The sequence below is a fragment of the Callorhinus ursinus genome, unplaced genomic scaffold (assembly GCF_003265705.2).
Source record: "Callorhinus ursinus isolate GAN/ISIS: 27379988/994484 unplaced genomic scaffold, GSC_fseal_2.0 scaffold30, whole genome shotgun sequence".
NCBI lineage: Eukaryota > Metazoa > Chordata > Mammalia > Carnivora > Otariidae > Callorhinus > Callorhinus ursinus.
The window spans coordinates 3,548,400-3,572,323 of record NW_027397092.1 but is presented as its reverse complement, the minus strand read 5'-3'; the positions used below and the strand labels follow the sequence as shown (position 1 = coordinate 3,572,323).

Sequence of the window (23,924 nt, the reverse complement as noted above, 5' to 3'; positions counted from 1 at the left end):
GAGTCCCTATGGGGCCAGGGCCAACCTTAGAAGAGAATGGAAAAACTGAAGAAAGCTTTGGTAGACAGCCTCTAAAATGAACCCCCCCCCCACACCAGTGCCCCACTGTCTCATTCTATACTTCCAGTATTGATGCCTATATATAATCTTTTCCCCTTGAATGTGGGCTAGATTTACTGATTTACTTCTAACTAACAGAACTTGGTAGAAAACGTATGATGCCACTTCTTACGTTATAAAAAGACTATGACTTCCATCTTGGGTGATTTCATTTCTTTTTCCCTCTCTTTTTCCTTCTTCCCCTGTTCATTCTTCCCCTTTCTCCCCCACTCTCCTCTTCACAAGTTTTCATGCCATGAGGATTCTCATCGAGCCTACGATGGGACTCAGGTCCTGGTTACCACCATGGAGGCTTACAAACAGATTGCCCTTGCTCAGTCAAACCCTGTGCTGCGGTCACAAACCCTGCCAACAGCCTGACTGCAACTTCATCAAAGCTTGAGCCAGAGGCTCCCAGCTAAGTCACGTCGAGATTCTTGAACCACAAAAACTGTGAGACAGAAAATATTTGTTGTTTTAGGCTGATAAGTTTGGGGATAATTTGTTACACAGCAGTAGATAACCCATATAACAACAGCAGTGCAAGTTCTGATTGCTTACTATGCATTGTACTACAGCCTCCAACAGAGAGAAAAACACAACAATAACAAAACTTTATGAATTAAAGCCATCCTAAGAATCTCCCTCTTGGAACCATCCCCTCTATCAGTTATCTTTTCCCACTGAGAGCCAACCTTGCTGCTCAGACAAGAATAAAGCCATTTGCTCAGGGCTATGACTTAACATATGACCTTAGCTTCTCTGGTCTCTACTTTGGAGACAAATTGGTAAAAGTACAAAATTTTCAAAAACGTTTTTCGTGCCAGCACTGATTAGTACCATGCAAGTGAAAGAAATTAGTGAAATAAAGAAAATAGCACATCCATTATTCTTTCAGTCCTAGAACTAATATATTTGCTTTTGTTTTTGACATAATTATAATCACATTCCCCATTTAACTTTGTATTCTGCTGCATGTGTATTAACATTATAGTCTTCAGCTTTCCATGTTAATATACAAACTTTTTGATAATTTTTAAAGAGAGCAACACAGGGTGCCTCAGTGGCTCAGTTGGTTAAGCATCTGCCTTTGGCTCAGATCATGATCCCAGAGTCCCAGGACTGGACAAGTCCCGCATAGGGCTCCCTGCTCAGTGGTGAGTCTGCTTCTCCCTCTGACCTTCCCTCTGCCCTTCACCCTGCTTTATGCTCTCTCTCGCTCACTCTTTCACTCTCTCAAAAAAATAAAATCTTTAAAAAAAGAGCAACACAATGTATTGATGTTAATCACAGTTTTCATAATAATTTCTAAGTTTAGACATAATAAAAAATTAAGATAGTTCAAACTTCTTAGTATGGAAATGAATATTTATAAACCTAATTCCTTTTAAAAGATTTTTTTCTATTTCTTCCTTACTTTAGATTGACAAAGTGAAACTCTGGGTCAAAAGATACAAATCATCTTTTAGTAACATTTATCATGTTTTTTAGAGGTAAAATAACCCATCTTCCTCTCAACTGTAATTCCTATTTTCTTCATAATCAATTGAGGTGATTCAATGTAACTTAAAAGATCATGTCTTTCCAAAGATCCCTAGGGGACCATTTAAAAAATTGTTAAAGGTCTTAGAACAATTTTAGAGACATAGTATTGCAGATAAGAAGTGTTATCACAATGTGTGGGTTCTTCTTACAAGTCTGTCACTTTATTATTTCTAGTTCATTGACAGCTCTTCAAAAACTATTCTCTGGAGTTGTAGCTAAAATCCCACTTTGGCTATTTTCAACAAATATATCAGTGAATTAATAAATCCAGGAGGTTCCATTTATTAAGACAGAGCAAAAAGACTTTCCCATAATTTTAGGAGAAAAAGGTGCTCAGGAGACCTTATTCTATCAAAATATTTCCATCTAGGACTTCCACGCTTCCCTTAATTTCTCCCAGATTATATGTTAGGTTTACTGGGGTATCATTTACTTATAATAAAATTTGTCCTTTCTTTAGTATACAGCTCAATGAGACCTGACAATTATATTGTCCTATTTCTGCTTCTGAAAGGAAAATTTAGAATATTTTCACCACTCCAAAAAGTTTCCTTTTAACAGTTATAAATTCCCTTATAAGTTCCTTTATAACCATCCTTTGTACATAAGTTCCCCTCCTCTCACACAGCCCCTGGCAACCAGTGATCTGATTTCTTCCAGAATGTTGAATGAATAGAATCATGTTGCTTTTGTATCTAGTTTCTTACCCTCAGCTTTGTGTTTTGAGATTCAAATATTTGGTTGAATGTATCAGGAGTTTCCACCTTTTGATTGCTGGGGATTATTCCACTATATGGATATAACACAAGTTTTATATCCATTTACCACCCAGTTGACATTTTGGCCTTTTCTAATTCGTGGATGTTGTGAATAAAATTGTCATAAATATTCAAGTGTTTGTCTGTGGGTAAGCATACTTTTCTTTTCTTTCTTTTTTTTTTTTTTTAGGAGACTCCATGCCCAACATGGGGCTTGAACTCATAACCCTGAGATGCAGAGTCATCTGCTGTATGAACTGAGCCAGCCATGCAACCCTGGGTAGGCATAATTTTTCATTTCTCTTGGGTATATTTAGGTGTGAGGATGTTAAATCTTGTGGAAAGCACTGTTTATACTTACAAGAAGTGGTAAAAAATTCTCCTCCATTATCTCTTTAAACATTTATTCTACCTGGTTCTTCTCTTCTCCCTTTAGGACTCCAATTATTCTTGTGTTAGACTGTTTGATACTGCCAACAAGTATTAATTACTCCATTCTATGTTGTATTTCCACTCTGGTCATTTTCCTTCCTTTCCATTGGATCATTTTAATTGGCTGGCCATCAAAGTCAGTACTTCTTTATCCTTTTGTGCTTAGTCAGCCCATAAGGTCATTGAAAAAATTACTCATCTATCTCTAACTTATAACATTTCTGTTTGATTTTTAGAACTTTCATTTTTGTGCTGAAATTGTCCATTTGTTCTTGCATGTTTTCTAGCTTTCCCATTATTTCAGATTATTTACTAACTTTTTGAATAATTCCAAGCAAGGGGTTTTCTTCAGGTCTGCTTCTAACTTCTTTGTCATTTAATAGTGGGTCTCAATTTTTTTTAAATTTGAACTCTGTCCATTGCATGTGGAAGGACAGTAGACACTTAAGTCAATAGCATTGAAACCTAAAAATGAGTATCCCTCTTCCATCAGGCTGTTCAAGTACGTATGGGGATTAAACTGGTCAGTAGCTAAACTGAGTTTGTATTTTTGGTTGCTAGATTTACTTTCAGTGCATCAAACTTCAGCAGTGACCTATTGTTACTTCATTTAGTTTGGTTCCTGGAGTGCCCCTATGGTTGACCGACTCGGAGTTCTTACTGTACCCTCAGCTTCTAGGGGGTGCTTCATACCTGAGCCCTTGGTATAAAAATATTTCCTACTCCTCCCCCAGCAGCTTAAAGCTGGATGGGTCTGGGAAGAGAATAGGATTCTTTGCCTGTCTGACACCAAGAAGGCTCTCACTCACATCTCACTCACATCTTCTGCTCTACCCCCAGTCTTTCTTATGAACCCATATATAGGCCTGCAGAAAAGAGTCGGTCCCCGTCCCCCCACCAGCTTGAATCTGAGGCTTTCAGGGATTAAATTTGTCATCACTAAGTCTGTAAGAACCCTTAATGTTTAGCTGTTTTCTCCCTTCCTATTTTCAGGGAGACCTAAACTTCTATATCTAAGGTTCATGTAACTTGTCTCTCCAAAGAAGGTCTCATCCTCTTTGAAATTCAGTTCTTCTGGTTACCTTATGACCTCCATTCTCTGATGGTCTCAAAAAAAGTTATGATGTTTTAGATTATATGGACTTTTCTTTATGTTAGAATGGAACTAACAACACAGAAGCAAAATGTCTCCTCCAATGATTTTGTTGACACATCAATGCAGCTAAAAATACAGCTCCGGACTTTCACTCCATTTTGAGGGTACAACAATAAGATAGTATAGTGCAAAAGTAAGCGTACTCATTTTATTTTCGTCTTTTCTAGTTCCCATTTCATCTCAGACACATTTATTTTCTTTTTGTGATGTCAAGCCCAGAAAACTCCAAGTCAAAATAATTTCTTAGGAAGGAAAAGGAAAACTTCAATGTTTGGGAAGATGTTTTAAAAATTCTCCTTGGAAATGATTTGATATTATCTTCCAAGTCAGACCAAATGATTTTTTGACTTGTAAACTATGCAAATTTTCCTTGTGCCCCATCAAGCCTGGGATGTTGATAAATAATAGAAAAATTTTGCCAAAACATATGAAAAGAGACTTCTCATTGTCTTAAAAATTTCCCAGCCACAGTGGGAAGATAAATGCACTGTTTTAATTCATTCTCTCACCAATCCTAAATACTATATAAGTCAAAAAATCTCCCTTTATAACCTCTGGCATATGTTTAAAATCCTGTGTCCCTATTGATGATATATTTACAGTGGGAAGTAATATAACACACACACACACACACACACACACACACACACACACACACACACTCTTCCATTAGTTTTTTCTCCTAATACCCAGTTGTCAGTCATAAAATTCCAGAACTTCCTTTCCTTAGTTTACCCAGAGGTAACCAGACCCCAAAACCTTTGACAAATCCTTATGAATAACTGATACTCCAATTTATCTATTAAAATAAAATGACTAAAAGTCCTTAGCTCTGTGCTTGGTATACAGGATGCTCACAATATTGACTCTTACTTGTCATTATTAAAATTATTTTTTGTTGTCATTACTCTTCTAACAAGAGACAGACTGAAACCATACAATCATCAGGTTTTGGTGAGGCAAGGCAGAGGGAACTGGCTGACTCCACAGCTTATTCTCCGTCTTCCACAATCTATAGTTACTGGTGGGAGGTGGCTGCCCACGGTCATTACATTGCGCAGATTCCCTTGTGTGTATGTGTGATCATGTGCCTAATTCTCACCAATATGAGTAAAAGTAATGTGTATTTCTCTTGGGCCAAGGCTTTTTAAAAGGCAGGTATCTGTGCATGCTTTCTTTCCCCTTTAACATCTGGATTAAGATGCCATGTTTGGCACACCAGGCGTGGCAAAGTTGCAAGATGGAAGAATCTTATCCCTGGCATTGTTGCATTGAAGGCTACCCCCTCTGAGTGTTGTGAACAACACAGAAACTTATGTATTTAGGGATGTATATGTTATCACAGCTAATGTTATCTCGGCCAATACAATGTCAGTGGACTAAACCAACACTATTCAAAGAATGATAGGGCAAAGTTTACAAAATGTTACTGGTCCATGACAATGCAAGCATGGAAATTGACAGTAAGAATTTAGGAGATCTATAACAACTGGACAATGTACTTTTTATGTCTACTGAATATTTTTTTTTAAAAATTAGGCTTATAGCTGTGAATTGCGTAAGACTGTTGAATCACAGTCCTGTACCTCTGAAACAAATAATACATTATATGTCAAAAAAAAAAAGATAGCAAGAAGGGAAAAATGAAGGGGGGGAAATCGGAGGGGGAGATGAACCATGAAAGACTATGGACTCTGAGAAACAAACACGGTTCTAGAGGGGAGGGGGGTGGGGGATGGGTTAGCCTGGCAATGGGTATTAAAGAGGGCACATTCTGCATGGAGCACTGGGTGTTACGTGTAAACAATGAATCATGGATCACTGCATCAAAAACTAATGATGTAATGTATGGTGATTAACATAACATAATAAAAAATTCCTTTTAATTATTATACTTTAAAAAAATTAGGCTTATATTTTGCAGTTCTTTTATTTCATTTTATTATTTATTATTACACTGGTTTATGATGGATTAGAAATTTAAAAAAATAGGCCTCTAATAGATGGTTTGAGTAGCACTTGGTTAAAAGACTGCTATTGTCCCTTCCAGAAATGGCATCTTGTTTGTGTTGTACTCTCAGGCACCTACTTCTAGCCAAGTAATATAGGTAAGGATCCCACCTGGTGGCCACATCCTCTTGTACTCCAAGGATGGGTTGTTCTAAACAACCTAGCTCAGGATGAGTACCCTCTTGCAGGGAATATTTTTGGCTATCAATGAAAAGTATTTCCAAATTTCTGTTGGGTGTTGAATGCTTACCTTTATTATTTATAACTGCAACTGCTAACTCCTAATATTCCATTGATTCTTGTTCACTGAAATAAAAATATCTTTCTTCGTCGACCTCTGCCTGAACTACCTTTTGCTTAGCTTCTGACTACCTTCCTTGAGGATTCTTACAGGCCATTTCCCACTTCCTCCCAAGCTCTCCAGCCCTTTACTAACTGTAAAACAAATGGAGCGGCCCCTATAGACCCTATGTTCATTCCTTAATGGTCTGCAACGATTGTGCACTGTGTGTCTTTCTCCACAGGAATTCTTGCTTTAGGCTACTTTTAATATCCGGAGCAAATATTTTTAAAATTAAGTATTTTTATTTCTTGGCAGTACAGTTGATAATGTCACTTATGTAACAGTGATTTCAACAATTTGTGATTTTTCCTTTAACAACATGAGGATGCTCATCCAAATACTAGGCTGTAGAGGAAATGCAATATTTGATCAGGAGAGTGCCTCTAGTCTCAAGATGCTTTTAGTGAAATTACTAGAGTGTGAGATAAAGTAACAGGCGCCCTTATATCCAATTATTCAACATGTTGCACTGTAATTATCCTTATATTTATTTTTGCCTTCTGCATTAGATGCTTTTATGTTCCTTAAACGCAATGAAACTTTACCTTTCCTCTTTAAAAAAAAAAAGTATCTTTTTTCATCAGTTCCTTCAAGTGGCTTAAAACAGGCACTCAATAAATGCTTCTTTTTAAAGTTTTTGAACTGCTCTTTGGGGAGACAAAAATCTTTACTTGAATATCGTGACAAAATCTTAGTTAGGGCTACCATCTAAGGGATAATTATTGTAGCCTAGTAAGAGGACAATGGTTTGTAGAACCAGAGGGGGACTAGCTTCAAATTCTTATTTCTTATTTATTTTTTTTATTTTCTTACGAGCTTAAAATCCTCATTCCACCACTTAGTCTTTTTTTTTTTTAAGTTTCAGAGGTAGAATTTAGTGATTTCTAAGGTGCATATAACACCCAGTGCTCATTACATCATGTGCCCTCCTTAATGCCCATTGCCCAGTTACCCCATCCCCCACCCATCTCCCCTCCAGCAACCCTCAGTTTGTTTCCTATAGTTAAGAATGTCTTATGGTTTGCCTTCCTCTCAATTTTCATCTTATCTTATTTTTCCCTCGCTTCCCCATGTCCATCTGTTTTATTTCTTAAATTCCACATAAATGAAATCATATGGTATTTATCTTTCTCTGACTGACTTATTTCACTTAGCATAATACCCTCTAGTTCCATCCATATCATAAGCAGTCTACACATTCAAAGCAATCCTTATTAAATACCATCAGCATTTTTCATAGAGCTGGAACAAACACTCCTAAAATTTGTATGGAACCAGAAAAGACCCCAAATAGCCAAAGGAATGTTGAAAGAAAAAAAAAAGCTGGAGGCATCACAATGTCAGACTTCAACTCTATTACAAAACTGTCATCATCAAGACAGTATGGTACTGGCACAAAAATAGACACATAGATCAATGGAACAGAATAGAGAACCCAGAAATGGACCCTCAACTCTATGGTCAACTCATCTTCAACAAAGCAGGAAAGAATATCCAGTGGAAAAAAGACAGTCTCTTCAACAAATGATATTGGGAAAACTGGACAGCTACATGCAGTAGAATGAAACGGGACCACTTTCTTACACCATACACAAAAATAAACTCAAAATGATGAAGACCTAAATGTGAGACCAGAATCCATCAAAACCCTAGAGGAGAACACAGGCAGCAACCTCTTTGACCTTGACTGCAGGAACTTCTTGCTAGACATGTCTCCAAAGGCGAGAGAAACAAAAGCAAAAATGAACTATTGGGACTTCATCGAGATAAAATGATTTTGCACAGTAAAGGGAAACAGTCAACAAACCAAAAGACAACACCTTTGGAATTGGAGAAGATATTTGCAATTGTCTTATCAGATAAAGGGCTGATACCTAAAATCTATAAAGAATTTATCAAACTCAACACCCCAAAAACAAAACAAAACAAAAAAATCTACCCCTTAGTCTTGAATAAACTTAAGCTATTACTGCTCATCCTGTTCCAGCTTCAGTTTCTTCATTTGCTAAAATATACCTCTCAGGCTTTTACTGTAGAGATTAAAGATAACATATGTCAAGTTGTGGCAATTAAGAGGCCAACAATACAAAAGTACTATTTTTCATCTGGTTCAATCTCAATTACTTTACTCATGCTACCAAAATTCAGCAAAGCAATGTGACATCCAGAACTGTTTTTTAAGTTAATGTAGCAAAGCTGGCCAGAAAATTCTTATATCCTTAGTTCCAGCTTTATGATGGCTTCAGTCCTTTCTATAAGGATTAGTTCTCCCTAAGATCACTTATCTTTTTTTTTAAGATCACTTATCTTAAAACTTACATGCAAAAAATAAAGTTGTAAGTGCAGATGAAGGGAAATCACTTATAAGAAACAATCTGATGTTATAAATAAAAAGCCAAAGCCCTTAAAATTTTGCATTGCTTGGCTATATAGAAATGATCTCCTAATCTGAAATTCCTTTCAGATACTCATGGGAAGAAGGTAGTTCATCCTTTATGGGGTGGATGAGTGGAAAACCCTGTGTGTTATTTATTAGAAACATTTGCAGGGAGGAAAGTATTTTATTAACTACCTGTAACTGCAAGGTGCTCACAAGTTCAGGAAAAAGCATATCCATAACATGGAAACATTTTTAACAATTTCAACTCAAGCTGTCATCATTCCTTCCACTAATTTCCTGTTTACACACCTTGCTAAGTCTGTCTTTGGTCTCAGCACTGCCCAATGACTGAACAGTGTTTCTTACATCTTTTCTTTTTATTCAAACCACTTGCTTATGAAGGGATCTGGGAAGTAGTCAACAGAACCAAAAACAATGAGTATTTTCTCTATACATGGCACGGGTTACTGAAGAGAGACATTTTAGATTTAACACTCATAGTTTGGAATTTATTAGAATCAAAGCAGATGTAGCACTGTTATACCTCGATAATCTCTGCATAATTTGGAAGGATGTGGAGTGTGTTTTTATGAGAATGACAAAGCCAAATGCTTACAGATGCTAAGACAGCAGTATTGGAGAAATTGGAAGCGATGTTATTGGCAAATCATATAAAAATGTCAAACAGTATGTGTGAGTGTGTGTGTGTGTGTGTGTGTGTGTGTGTTTTCATTTCCCAGCAGCAGGAAATGATGCCACGAGGGAAAATCTGAAGTGAAGTAAAAGAAGAAAAATAATCATATTGATTTGAGGTTATGTTGATGAAAGAAAAAGAGTGGAAAGAAAAATATATAAAAGGCCAGTGAATCTCACAAGAGGCGGCACTGGTCATAATTTTAACAGGTAAAACTTGTTATCTTCTGTAGCCAGTACCGTGGTTCTTCCCATTTTTCCTACATGTTATAGTTCTCTGGTTGTCACTCTGCCTTAATATTTCTAGTCGGCACACACCTGCCTTTTCTCTACTTCTCTCCAGGTGGAGATACCAGCACACCTCTAAGTTTGCTCATGACTGGAAACAGGTTGCTTCCCTTAGGATGTGCATCACCTCACTTATATGTGGAATATGAAAAAGTCAAACTCCTAAAACCAGAGAGTAGAATGGTGGGTGCTGAGGGCGTTAGGGTAGCGAAAACAGAAAGATGATGATCAAAGAGCACAAAGTTTCAGTTACAGAGGATGGATAAGTTCTGGATACTTAATGTACTGCGTGGTAACTATAGTTAAGAATACTGTCTTGTATACTTGAAATTTACTGAGAGTAGATCTCAAGTCTCACTACACAAAAAAATAAGGTAACTGTATGAGGCTTGATTGTGGTAATTACTTCAAGATGTATACACACATCAAGGTATTGCATGGCACACCTTAAAAATCTATAATTTTTGTCAATATACCTCAATAAAGCCAGAGGGCGAAAAAAATAAAGTACTATTTTCCCAGAACTTCTAACCAGGTGTTTCTCAGAGCTGGCCTGAATTTACCATGGGTGAAGATACTGCCTCTGCTTCAGCCTCAATGATTTCCCTCCCTGAGGAACTCCTAGAGGACTGAAAATATCCCTTTCCTATGCATGTTCCTACATTTTCACTGACGCTTCTATTACATGGAAAGCACCCAGAGCATTTCGATGGTGCCATTTTGTTAATATCCAACACCACTGGAGCTTGGACTGAGCATTTTAGGGTACAATCTATGATAAATATTGGCTGGCAGGCAATTTTTTACACAAATTAATATGTTAAGGGGCTGGTAGAAGTAAAAATGAGTGACTTTCTGTTGTCAGGGGTTTAGTTTTATACTGGAGAAATAAATGGCAGGTATGTGTTGCTTCTCACAATGTGTTCACTTATTTTTGTGTGTTTGAGAGACAAAGTAACAGATGTGAGACAAAGGCTTTCCCTCGGAGAAGCTGGGAAATGTTTTACAGACAAATCCTCTAAAAATGGTCTCATTACTTTAAGAAGAGCCATTATTTAATTTATCGGACACTTTGTATGTGCCAAGCACACTGTTAAGTATGTTTTATCCTCCAGGTGGGAAAGATGGGATTGTGTGCTGCAAATGATGATCAATTCTATACCTGGTAAGAAGCAGACCCAGGAAACCAGGATTCTAATTTCACTGTTTATGCCATAATTCTGAATCCCCCTGGCTGAGGCTCCATGAAACTCCTCTCTGTTGAAGAATGAGAATGAGTTTACTAAGTAGAACTGAGAGAATGTCTCTGGGAGCACTGACTAAGGAGGCATCATCCATGTTCTGGAAAAGGCAGCATATAGCTGGAAAATATGCAGCATCATAAAGGAGATGTTTTTAAGTTGGGCTTGAATGGTGTATGAATTCTGGCTGCGTGGCCATTTGTTGTTAGCTTTCTTACCACACATGCCACATTTTCCTCTGCCTATTAGAAACTTAAATCTCCCAGCTCTGATATTTGGATGAAAAAAAAAATCCCTTGTGTATAGTTATGGGAGAGGACTCTAAATTGACTCGACTAATAAATAAATCCCAATTCCCCAGCTAAAGTGGGCATAATCAAGCTAATCAGGTCAATGATACTCAATTCTGGGACCTAGGTCTGAGCTAAGTTTCTATTTCTTATTGAATATAAAGGAGAATACATAGAGTCTCTGGTATGAGTGACAGCAATTTGCGGATTATGGGGTAAAGCCTGCCTGAGACATGGGCCAATAATGAGACAGCAGTCGTACGAATGGAGAGAGAGAGAGAGACACTGAACCCTGATCATGTCATTTAGGTCCTTGATCAAACCGAGTTTTCAGGTGAGCCAGTGCATCCTTTTCACTGTTGAAATTTGAATTGGACTCTCCTGTAACTAAAACCTGTAAGTAAATACTTAATCAGATTCTATATAGCTGCACCTTTATGGTCGTGGAAGGGGAGATGCTGGTTTTCAATATGAAGAAGTGTGACAAGTACATGCTAAAAAGCAAGGAAGAGAAGAAGTTCTCTTGTTGTTGTTGTTGTTGTTAAATTGAGGGGAAATTCATATTTATTGAAAGACTACTGAGTGTCAGGCAGTGTGGCAATTCATTGCCATATATACAACCTTATATGACCCTTCTAACTTTATGAAATAGCAGTACTATATACCTATTTTATGGGTGAAGTGCTGAGAGGTTAGGCAAGTTGACTAAGGTTACATAGAAAAAAAAAATGATAGAGCCATGAGTAAAAGTCACGTTGTTGGTTTGTTTCCAGACTAGAAAGCCCATGTGCTCTTTGCAATGTAATAAAAATCCTCAACATGGAACTGTCAGCTAGAGTAACATGGGGTATAACTAGAAATGTTAAGTCATAAGAATGTAATTATTTTGTAGGAGACTGAACTCACGGTAAATTCTGCCTCTCTGAATATCTTAGAAAGTCCATCCCATTTGACAAGTTAGATGGAGGGAGGCTGATATGGAAATGTCCAGAGATCACGGAAAAAAGAGACAAGTGTTCCTGGGAAACTGAAGGTAGTTGACTTTGCTACCAAACTAAAATTTGGTGGCATACAGGCACCCTTTTGATTCCTAGATCATTTCCTGGGATTATCATCTGGCTCTGTGAGGCATTTCCCCAGAAAAACCAGGCACAACCTTGACTCCTTTGGCAAGATTTGATAGAGAATGGATATTTCAAGGTAAATAGCCCCTTCTTACTAAGAAATGAATGTCTCGGGACTTAAATCATTGAGGTTCATGATTTGTGAGACTTGGGAGTCCCCCAAATAAGTTGTAGCTAGGGTTAACATTAAGTAAAATTGTTAAATCCAATAAACACACCCACTCATCTATTATGATCCAGAAGGCCCAGCAACTATGTTACCCTTCCTGAGGATACTGCTTGGCTACTGTTGTGTGACAAGAAGCAAAGCAATTACATGGGAATCTCAAAGATTTTCCACAGTGTCTAGGGGAAAAATATATAAATACATATATAATGAAACAGACCAGGTGGCCAGCTAGAGAGAAGTCACTTTAAACAGAAGAATCAGCTGAATATGACCACTAGAGGACCCAGGTCTGTTAACTCAAGAGCTTTTGATCTTTCCAGAGAATTCAGAAACCTATGGCTTTAGATGAACATTCCTAACATTTAAATTCTATCAACTCACCCATTAAACAATCTACAGACTCTTCTGATCACCACCTTTCTGCCTCTGACTTTACCCAAAAAGCAGGACATTAACAAATGTGTTTTTGGTGGTTGTGTGTTTTTCATTGTCAGCAACCAGCTTTTCGTCTTCTGCCCCATAATAAATCTGCTCATGCTGTAGCCTTTTTCACATCATAGCCAAGGAAGGGAACTATTAAAAAATAATAATAGTAAAAATTAAAAAAAGGAAAGGCCACCTTTCTCACATTGTCAGAAAAACCATAAGCTACTACAGCAGCTTTAAGGTCCCACCAAGGATCATAGGCACTTGTGGTGATAGGCAATAAAGCCATAATTGCAAGAGTGCCTATAATATGAAGTTAGGTGTGAAGAAGGATCTATAAACTGACATGCAGTGATTAGTATCACACTTCAATGTGAATTTTTGAAGCTGAATAAATTTTTTAAAAATATGACACAATACTTTCAAAATACAGACTTCTGATCCCATCTGTCAAGGGTTGTTTTTTTACCTATTACCAGCTGTTTTTAAGGTGTCAACGAAGACTTCCCTATTGATCATGGAAATAGAAACTATTTCATGAAATTTTCTTTGCCCTGATCACTATCAAATAATTACAGGAAATTACTTCCCATTGGTGTTTGAAAAGGTTTTTTGGGGTCTCCTTGCCCATTTAAACTAGTTTTGTGTGTCACTGGATTCTAGTGAGGTAATGGATGTGTTTTAATTACATTCGAATTGCCAGGCTTTGTATAGAAGGTGCACATTTTTGCACTGAAAGGAAAAGCAATCAGCAATTTTTAATAAAGAAAATCTTTAGCTCTGACTTCGCTGTCACTGCTTATCTTACAGAAGTGGTTTGGGGATTGTGTGGTTGACACTTAAAATAGGTAGTGTGCTGATCAGAGGGTAAATATATTTCTCCATGGAAATGGGTTTTCCAGTGGGAGAAGAAATTTTGTGAAGTGAGCACGATGGGATTAAATTTTAAGTACGATCATGACAGGTGGCATGACCCTTGAGCACTTTTCATGTCTCAGCAGAATCCAGAAGAGACGCTGTTCAGCCTCGATCTTCAAAAAAAGGAAAGCTCTGAAACAAAGTATGAGCAGAGAGCCCCCTGTAAGCCCATAAGCTTAAGAGCCTGCAAGATATAAAGGCAGCTATAAGTTAACAGGTCAGGGCTCTTGCCATGGGACCCCTGGCCTATGCAACAAATAGATGGAATGGCTTTAATAATCAAGAGAGATCTTCTGGAGGCGGGGGGGAAGTGGCAAGGAAAAAAGTACACAAAGGAAAGCTTGAGGACCCCAGTTTCCTTTGGTTGGTGAGAAAGGAAATATCTTCCTACTTGCCAAAGAGCTAGTAGGTGGCAGAAATACTCCTGTGTGGTTTCCATGTGTGAATGTGTGAACACTTTTTAAGCATACTATCAATATTCACAGATCTGCAATGGCTAAGAGAAAAGAACAGAACAGGTTTGTATACCCTGGGACATGATACAGAGCACTGTCTTTGCATTATCTTTCTACACCATTTTCAACAGTAATGTCATCATCTTTTTGCCCTAACCCCCTTACCTTTAAAGAAGGGAATAGCCTGAGCCAGGGTAAGATGTTAACTACAGCCAGTGGACTGGATTTAGGACCTTCATCCTAACAGAGGGGAAAAAATGGGACAGGGAGAAGCCCAGGGCTATAGAGCTAGAAAGGTAACGGGAAACAGGGTGGCTTGGAGGTTATCTGATCACTCAAGGAAACATCTTAGTCCAACATGAACTGTCCATTAATGAAAATGCTGAATTCTAAGCTCCACTGGTTAGTGCAATAAGGCTGCTAAGCACTCTAGCCTTATCATGACTGGCTCCAGGGCTGAGCAGAGACTGAGTCACAGTGGGCTGGTGGTAGGGCAGGGACATTCCCTATGAAGGCTGAGAAGAGCAGATCCCAACGGACTCATAGAGATACTGACAGAATTAGAATTATCGAAGCAGAAGAAATCTCTATGAAATGTCTGGTCTATCTCTTTTCTCTAAGAAAATTTCTCTGCCAGCCAGGATCAGCGAAATATATTTACCTAAACACAGATGCAGAACTTGACATGTCCCTACTCCCCCAAGTTTTAGGAGAGAACAAAATCTAAAAGTAGATTTTTCTTCTTTCCTATTATAAGCACTTGATAGATTTCCTATAAAAAAAACTTTACGTGCATCTCACAAATTTTGATCTGATCTAATTTCATTATCATTTGGTTTAAAACATTTTCTCATTTCCATTGTAGTTTTTCTCTTGGGTTCATGAGTTATTTACAGGTATGATGCTCAATATTCAAATATTGGGACTTTCCAACAAACCTTGCTGTTAACCAATTTCTGATTTATTTCTCCTGCTGTCAGAGATTGTATTCTGTAAGATTCCAGTCATCTGTATTTTGTGACTTCCTTTATAGTCCATTTTTGATGAATATTCCATGTATACTTGAGAAGACTTTATTCTGCAAGTGTTGCCTATGGTGATAGGTAAATGCAATTAGGTAAGCTCAAGGTGAATTCCAACACTGTTCACAAATCTTCTATACCCATATTTGTTATTTTTTAAAGATTTTTATTTATTTATTTGACAGAAAGAGAGAAATCACAAGCAGGGGGACTGGCAGAGGGAGAAGTGGGCTTCCTGCAGGGAGCCCGACGTGGGGCTCGATCTCAGGATGCTGGGATCATGACCTGAGCCGAAGGCAGACACTTAACCAACTGAGCCACACAGGCGCCCCCCCCATATTGGTCTTTTTGTCTCGGTTTCTTCCAAATACTAATGCAGGGTGTTAAAAATCTTCAACTCCATTTGTAAATTTGTCTTTGTCTCCCTTTAAGATCTGTCAATACCAGTTTCAACCATTTTGGGAAACTACGTTATTTGGTGCATGTCCATTTATAACTGTGAAGACTTTCTTTTGAATTAAACATTTTTCATCATTACCTTTGATCATTATCTCTTGTAATACTCCATCTTGAAATCAATATTATCTGATAATAACAGAGTCCCTACAGCTGTATTGTGCTGCTTGCATGACACATCTTTTAACCATAATTTGGCTTCAAACTATCTAGGTCTTCATATTCAAAGTCTGTCTTCTGGCATTAATGTATTTCACATTGTTTTCTTACGCAACGTGAAGTCCATTTGCATTTGATCAAATTACTGACATTAATTAATTTAGGCATTTGCTGTTTTTCATCCAGGTCACCTGTTTGTTGTCCCTATGTTCTTTCTGCAATTCCTTTTTTCTTGGATTAGTTGAATATCTTATTAAAATTCTAATTCTAATTTATCCATTGATATTTTAGTTACTGCTTTCCTTTTTTGGTGGCTATTCTAGGGATTCCAATACGCCTCCTTGATTTATCTCAGTCCTCAAAGAATTCAGACTGCACTGTGTCCCATAAAATGCAACAATGTATTTCCACTAAACCATTCTACCTCATAAGTCTTTCTCTAGCTGTTACCTATTGTCAAGCCTACAATACTGAGTTACAATCTTTACTTTTAAAAGTTATTTAGTTTGTAAAGAAATTAAAAAGCAGGAAATCATAGACCCTACTACTTGTCTCACTAATTTATTTAACATGTTTATTGTGATTTATTGCCACTGGAATATAAGCTCAATGAAAGCAGAGACACTGCTCTGTTTTCTCTTCCCTTCCCTCTATCCCCAAATCCTTTGCATAACACCTGGTACAGAGCTGACACCAAATACATACTTGCTGAATAATGTATACAAATCTCAGGCAATGGTTGCAAAGGCACAGGGCCATAAGATGATCAGAAGTCCTCTGTAAGAGCATGAGTCCTGCCTTCTATATGGTATATTCACTTTAAAGGTGTGAGTGCTTATTCACACTAACAATATACTGAATCATTACACATCATCAGGCCCCATAACAGTCCCACTTGTATAGACAGGCATCAGAAAGCATCTGACTGAGGCATCTACTTCTTGGTAGGTTTAGTACCTTCCCCAGAACGCATTTCCCCAGATTTCCCTCCTCAAAGTAATTGACCTGTCAGCACTTTGCCTGCATAGCTGCATTTCAGAAGAGAGACAGTTAAGCAAGCAGCTGACTGCAATATTCTAGTTTGCAATATTCCTGTTTTACTTGTCAGGAAATTAAAAAAAAATAATTCAGGAAAGCAAGGACATGCAAAGGTTGAATATCTGTAACAAATGGGCATTTTTTTTTTAAAGCAGGCAAAGAAAACTGATGAGATAGTGCCAAATGGGACCTTCAAGTCCTGATGCAATGTACAGTTTTCATTTGGGTCTTCACTAGCTTGTAAAATCACATCTTGAACAGACTGGCACTTTCGTTCAACTGTTTGCATCTTTTTGTGTGTACTTATGCCCAGGAGACCATTCGGTGCAAACTGTCCATCTGCCTTTGTTTTCCTAGATTTTAACACCATTCACCATGGATCCTTATGATTGTATTTATGCCAAGGTGAAGATTATTTATAAGTTCAATGTTTATGTGAACTGTTCTGCAGTGGATCTCCATGATCTCTAACAAGAGGAATACTTTGCTTGCATTCAACTCAAGAGCTGAGTTTTCTTACTGCAAGCAGACATCTGCAGGAACACGGAAAATTAAGTGGTGTGAGAGAACCAGAGGGAATTTGTAAATGACATCTATCCCACTGAAAGCTGACCTGATCTGAAATTCATGCCAATCAACTTGGCAGACTGGAAAGGCCTGGCTACCATTAAGGCTTCAGGTCATTATCATTGGGGAGGGTATGTGCTATGGTGAGCACTGTGAATTGTACAAGACTGATGAATCACGGATCTGTACTTCTGAAACAAATAATGCAATATATGTTAAGAAAAATAAAAGAAGATAGCAGGAGGGGAAGAATGAAGGGGAGTAAGTCGGAGGGGGAGATGAACCATTAGAGACGATGGACTCTGAAAAACAAACTGAGGGTTCTAGAGGGGAGGGGGGGTGGGGGGATGGGTTAGCCTGGTGATGGGTATTAAAGAGGGCACATTCTGCATGGAGCACTGGGTGTTATATGCACAAACAATGAATCATGGAACACTACATCAAAAACTAATGATGTAATGTATGGTGATTAACATAACAATAAAAAATTATTTAAAAAAGGCTTCAGGTCATTATCTACACATTGATTGTTTACTATATGATCAGAGAGAGTACAAATGGAATATGAGTAATCTCTTTATTAGCCATAAATATTGGTAAAAATCAAGAATCCTGGAATACTTCACGCTGTCAAGAAGGTTACTTTATCATTGCCGAGATAAAAGACATATGTGTATGGAAGACTGGATAAAGGGAAACAGTACTTGATTAAGTTATAACATGTGAACTTTGGACAGTATACATAAACTGTGGATGGATATCTCCTCTTCTTCACTTAGGCTATTTTGCTTTTTGACCCTAATGCCTCCAACGTGCTGTAGGTATTAGCAATGATGTACAGAAGGATGGAGATCTTTTTAAAGAGGACAAGTGCAAAAATGAATAGCTTTGGAACAATATTGCTCAGGATAGCATTCTGGCTCCACTATGTTAGCTGGGTAACTAGCTAACTGTTCTTCAGTTAAAGGAACATTTCATCATCTCTGAAATACAGATAACAGTATTATTGTTTTCATAAGTATTTCAACCATAAGGTTCTGAAGAAGAAAAGATGTGGTAACTACAAAGCACTTAGATGAAAGATACGTAGTAACTTCAACATTGTTATTAACTATTATTATTATTATTATTAATTACTATTATGATGTAACATATATGTCATCTTCCATCAGAATTCGGTTCTGTGTCACTATCAATCTCTGGGGATAAAGATTCAAAGGCAAGGAGTATTGCAACAACTTGTCCAAGGTTTTACAGCTAGGAAGTGGCAAGGCCAGATTCAAATCTAGGACAGTTTAATATGAAAAATGTCTGTAAATCAACTCTTCTGTTACAGTAACAAAAGCATGGAAGTACAAAGTGAATGGATCCTGTGATGTTTTGATAGTCATGGTTCTTAGTGGCTTGACTCCCTTGCTGAGAGGCAAACAGAACTCTAATAAAATCAGTTCTCTGCTTTCGTTTCTGAAGAGCACCAAACATCCTGGCTAGAATTTTATTTTTCAGTTTATTATTTTATTTTACTTTTGCCTCTGGATAAGGTACTCTTTATTACCAGACCAACTATGTTGTGGCTCCCAAAAACTCACTATGTGCAGATGACACGATATAATATATAGGAAATTCAACAGCCTCCACCTAAAAACTAGTAGAACTGATAAAGGAATTCAGTAAATTTGCTGGATACATAATTAACATGCAGAAGAAGAAACTGTGTTTTCTATACAATAATAACACACCATTAGAAAGAGAAATTAAGAAAACAATATGATTTAAAATTCCACCAAAAAGAATGAAATTCCTAGGGATACATTCAACCAAGGAGGTAAAAGACCTATATTCAGAAAACTATAAGACACTGATAAAAGAAATTGAAAACAACCCAAATAAATAGTAAGATATATTGTGCTTATGGATTTAAAGAATATTGTTAAAATGTCCATACTACCAAAAGCTATTTATAGATTTAATACAATCCCTAGTAAAGTACCAAGAGTATTTTTCACAAAACTAGAAATAATAGTCCTAAAATTTATATGAAACCACAAAAGACCTCTACTGCCAAAGGAATTTTGAGAAATAAGATCAAAGCTGGAGATTTTACAAACCCAGATTTCAAATGATACGACAAAATGATAATAATGAAAACAGTATGTTATTGCCATAAAATAGACCTATACATCAATAGAACAGAACAGAGAGCCCAGAAATAAACCCAAGCATATATGGTCAACTAATCTATGACAAAGGAGGCAAGAATATACAGTGGGGAAAAGAGAGTCTCTTCAATAAACAGTATTGGGAAAACTGGACAGCTACCTGCAGAGGAATGACATTGGGCCACTCTCTTACACCATACAAAAAGATAAACTCAAAACAGATTAAACACCTAAATAGAAGACCTGAAACTGTAAGACTCTTAAAAGAAAAAACATAGGCAGTAAACTCTTGGACATCAATCTTAGCCATATTTTTTTGGATATGTTTCCTCAGGCAAGGGAAACCACAGCAAAAATAAATAATCGAGACTACAACCAACTAACTTGGCTTTCACAGAGCCAAGAAAACCATCAACAAAATGAAAAGGCAACCTACTGAATGGGTAAGATATTCGCAAATGATATACCAATAATGTGTTAATAGCCAAAATACATAAAGAATTCATACAACTTAACACCAAAACATAGAAGCAAGTTGATTAAAAGAAGGGCCAAGGTCTTGAATAGACATTTTTCAACAGAAAACTTGCAGATGGCAACAGACACATGAAAAACTGCTCAACATCCCTCATCATCAGAGGAAGGCAAATCAAAACCACAATGAGGTATCACCTCACACCTGTCAGAATGGCTAATGTCAGAAAGACAAGAAACAACTAGTATAAAAGATACAGAGCAAAAGGAACGCTCGTGCACTACTGTGGGAAAGTAAATTGATGCAGCCACTATGGAAAACTGTAGGGAGGTATACTCAAGAAATTAAAGAATGGAAATACACTATGATCCAGCAATTCTACTTCTGGGCATTTAACAGGAAAAAAAAAACACTAATTTGAAAAGATATACGTACTTCTAGGATTACTGCAGCATTATTTATAATAACAGATATGGAAGATAGAGATGAATGGATAAAGAAGATGTGATGAAATATTACTCAGCCATGAAAAAGAATGAGATCTTGCCATTTGTGACAAAAGATGAATGTAGAGGGTATTATCCTAAGTGAAGTAAGTCAGTCAGAGAAAGACAAATATTGTATGATTTCACTTATATGTGCAATCTAAAAAATAAAATAAACAAATAAGCAAAACAAAAAAACAGAAAAAGACTCATAAAGACAGAGAACATACTGGTGGTTACCAGAGGAGACAGGAGTGGAGGGATAGGCAAAGTCGGGTAAGGGGATTAAGAGGTAGAAACTTCAACTTATAAAATACATAAGTCATAGGGATGAAAAGTATAGCATAGGGAATAATAGTCAATAAGATTAAAATAATTTTGTATGAAGACAGATGGTAACTACACTTACTGTGGGGAGCATTAATAAGGTAGCCAAATGTCAAATTACTATGTTGTACACCTGAAATTAATGTAGTATCATATGTCAATTATACTTAATTAAAAAATTGTAAGTTCACATGATGTAACAAACAATTACCAGAGGGATTTCTTTCTTTTTTTTTTTTTAACCAGAGGAATTTCTTAATACCAATCGGTTCTAAAAATGTATTTATCCCATTTCCTTAAAAAAAAAAAACCTACATTTTATCTTTTGAACAATGATTGCATTTATATTTAACGTGATTACAAATGTAGTACATCATTGTTTCAACAACTAAAGTAACACAAAGGTCAATTAAAATGATGAGCTTTATATGCACACACACACACACACACACACACATTTTATTTTAAAACAGAGTCCAAGTTCCATTTTAAAAAACAGATTTATTGTCAAAAAACTCCAGATTTATTGCAAATATCTAGAATTATTCTTTTTTATAACTACATAATATTCCATAGCATGAGTATATTATATTTTGTTCCCCTATGAATGTTCAATTGATTTCATCATTCTAAAACAATTATCATAATTAGCATCTTGATAAACATGTCTTTAAGCACTTTAAATAGGATCTCAAAATGGAAAATTGCCAAGTCAGAGAATATGTATATTCAATTCAGGAATAGGCCAAATATATTTCCAAGATTCTCTAAAAATGAATATTTCCAACAGCAATTTGTAAGTATCCATTTCCAAAAGCCCTTACCAGCAAAGGACTTAATGCTCTCCTTAACTTTTGCTTATCTGATGAATGAAAAATGATATCCAATTGTTATAATTTGCATTTCCCTCATTGCTAGTGAGGTTAACCATCTGTTCATATACTTATTGACCAAATGAATTTCCTCTATAATGAAAAGCCCATTGAAATCCTTTATCCATTTTTTTCATTGACCTGTTTATCTTATTTTTCTTTCTTGATCTATGGTAGCTCTTTTAAAATTAGAAATATTTACCCTTAGCTTAAGTATATTGAAGATGTTTTTCCCATTTAAACTTCAACACTCAACACTTTATGTTAGCTATGCCTACTTACTTGAGTCTTTATGCAGGAAAATATATCCTAATGCTTCCTCTTCATCTATATCTTCTCTTTTAGCAATCTCATCTAGTCTTGGGGCTCTAACTATCTGTATGCAGATGTTTCCAAAGAGTCTATCTCTAGTCCTAACTAAACTCTTCCTTGAGTTCTGGACCAATATGAGTAATTGCCTGCAAAACATCTTCACTGGCAGATCAAATATGCATTTGAAATTTCCCATGTCCAGAAGGGCTATTCCACAGTCCATGCCCCACACCCCTGCCATCCCTTTATCTCTCCCCATCTCAGTAGACTGCAGACACCTTCGTTAGCTCAACTCCTCAAGCCAAAATCCTTAATCATTATTCTTCTTTCCTCTCTTTCCTTGATACCCTTCAATGACTCCTTTGGCCAATTCTGTCAAATATGCTTTGTGTCCATCTGCTTCTCTCAATACCTACTGCTATTCTTCTAACCCAAAGTGCCATCAGCTGTTACCTGAGTTAGGGTGATATCCAACAAAACTTCCCTTCATCCATTTTGTCCCATACTATCCATTCTACAAACATCAGAGTAATAGAATATTTTTATAATTAAAATCAGAACAATTTATTTTGGGCTTAAAACTCGTTGATAGCTTGCCAATGTACTTAAAGTCAAATTCAAACTCTTTACCAGACTCCCCTTTGCTCACTGCATTCCTGCTCACCACACTGCATGGCTTTCAGTTCTTTAATTCATTGCATTTGCCGAACTTTAGACTTCCTCTTTTCTTTTTGTTTAATGCTCTTTTCTAGAACTTTCTATGGTGTGTCTCCTTATTATTTAGGTCTCAATTTAAATGCCATTCCCCACAGAGAGGCCTCTCTGGTCATATTATCTAAAGTAGCCTTCCATTTCCTGTTTATACTGTAAAATATTCCAAAATTGCTATTTTTTTTCAACAAGTATCACTACCTAAAATTATTCCATTATTTGCTTGGCGCCCATTCACAAGGATGTGCACTCTATCAAAAGCTGGGCTGTTTGTTTTATTTATTAGAGAATCACTAGCATCTTGAATATGGCCAGTCACAGAGTAGGTGTTCAATCAGTCTTTTCTGGATGAATGTCTGTATTATCTTTTATGGCTTCTGAATGTTCTATCTTTTAATAAGGATTTCTCAATACATGTGTATTATTTATATTGATTTTTAAATTTCTATCCAATTCATCTACAGTTCATTTTTACAAATGGGACAAGGTGTAAGGCTGAATTTTTCCGTATGGATAACCAAGTATGTCAGCACCATCATTATATAAATCACTTTAATGACATCTGCGTCATATATAACTACGCATACATTTGGAACTACTTCTTCAATCTCTATTCTATTGATTGATTTTTCCCTTCTGTGCAAAATTCTGCTTTATTTTAACATGGGAGAATTAGAGGATGCTTTATTATCTAGTATAGGGTGGCTTTCTTCACTTACCATTCTTATGATTTAAACTTATTGTCATTTTAAAATAATTGTGTTGTAAACTTTTTTTACCTATACATATTATCAATAGTTATCAAAAACTGTTAACATCCCTTAGAAAATCCTGACTTTGCTGCTTTAATCTGTTTTGTAATGCAGTATGTTTTAAATTATCCTCAGGTGATAGAAATCCTAGGAAGTAGGTATTAGAAGCATGTCCACTTCATCTTCTGGATAATAATACATTTTCTTATTATTTTGAAATAATACTATTGAGAACTAACAAATCATTACATAACTTTAGGTC

At 36.6% G+C, this 23,924-nt stretch overlaps 1 long non-coding RNA gene across 1 annotated transcript in view; it reads left to right on the top strand.

Annotated features, from left to right (window-relative positions):
* The window catches only part of LOC141370265 (uncharacterized), a 58,552-nt gene that overhangs the window by 20,880 nt on the left and 13,748 nt on the right, over positions 1-23,924 (top strand). Inside the window, exon 3 of the long non-coding RNA XR_012374165.1 lies at positions 2,593-2,682. This is a non-coding gene — a long non-coding RNA (uncharacterized lncRNA). The remainder of the gene's footprint in view (positions 1-2,592; positions 2,683-23,924) is intronic.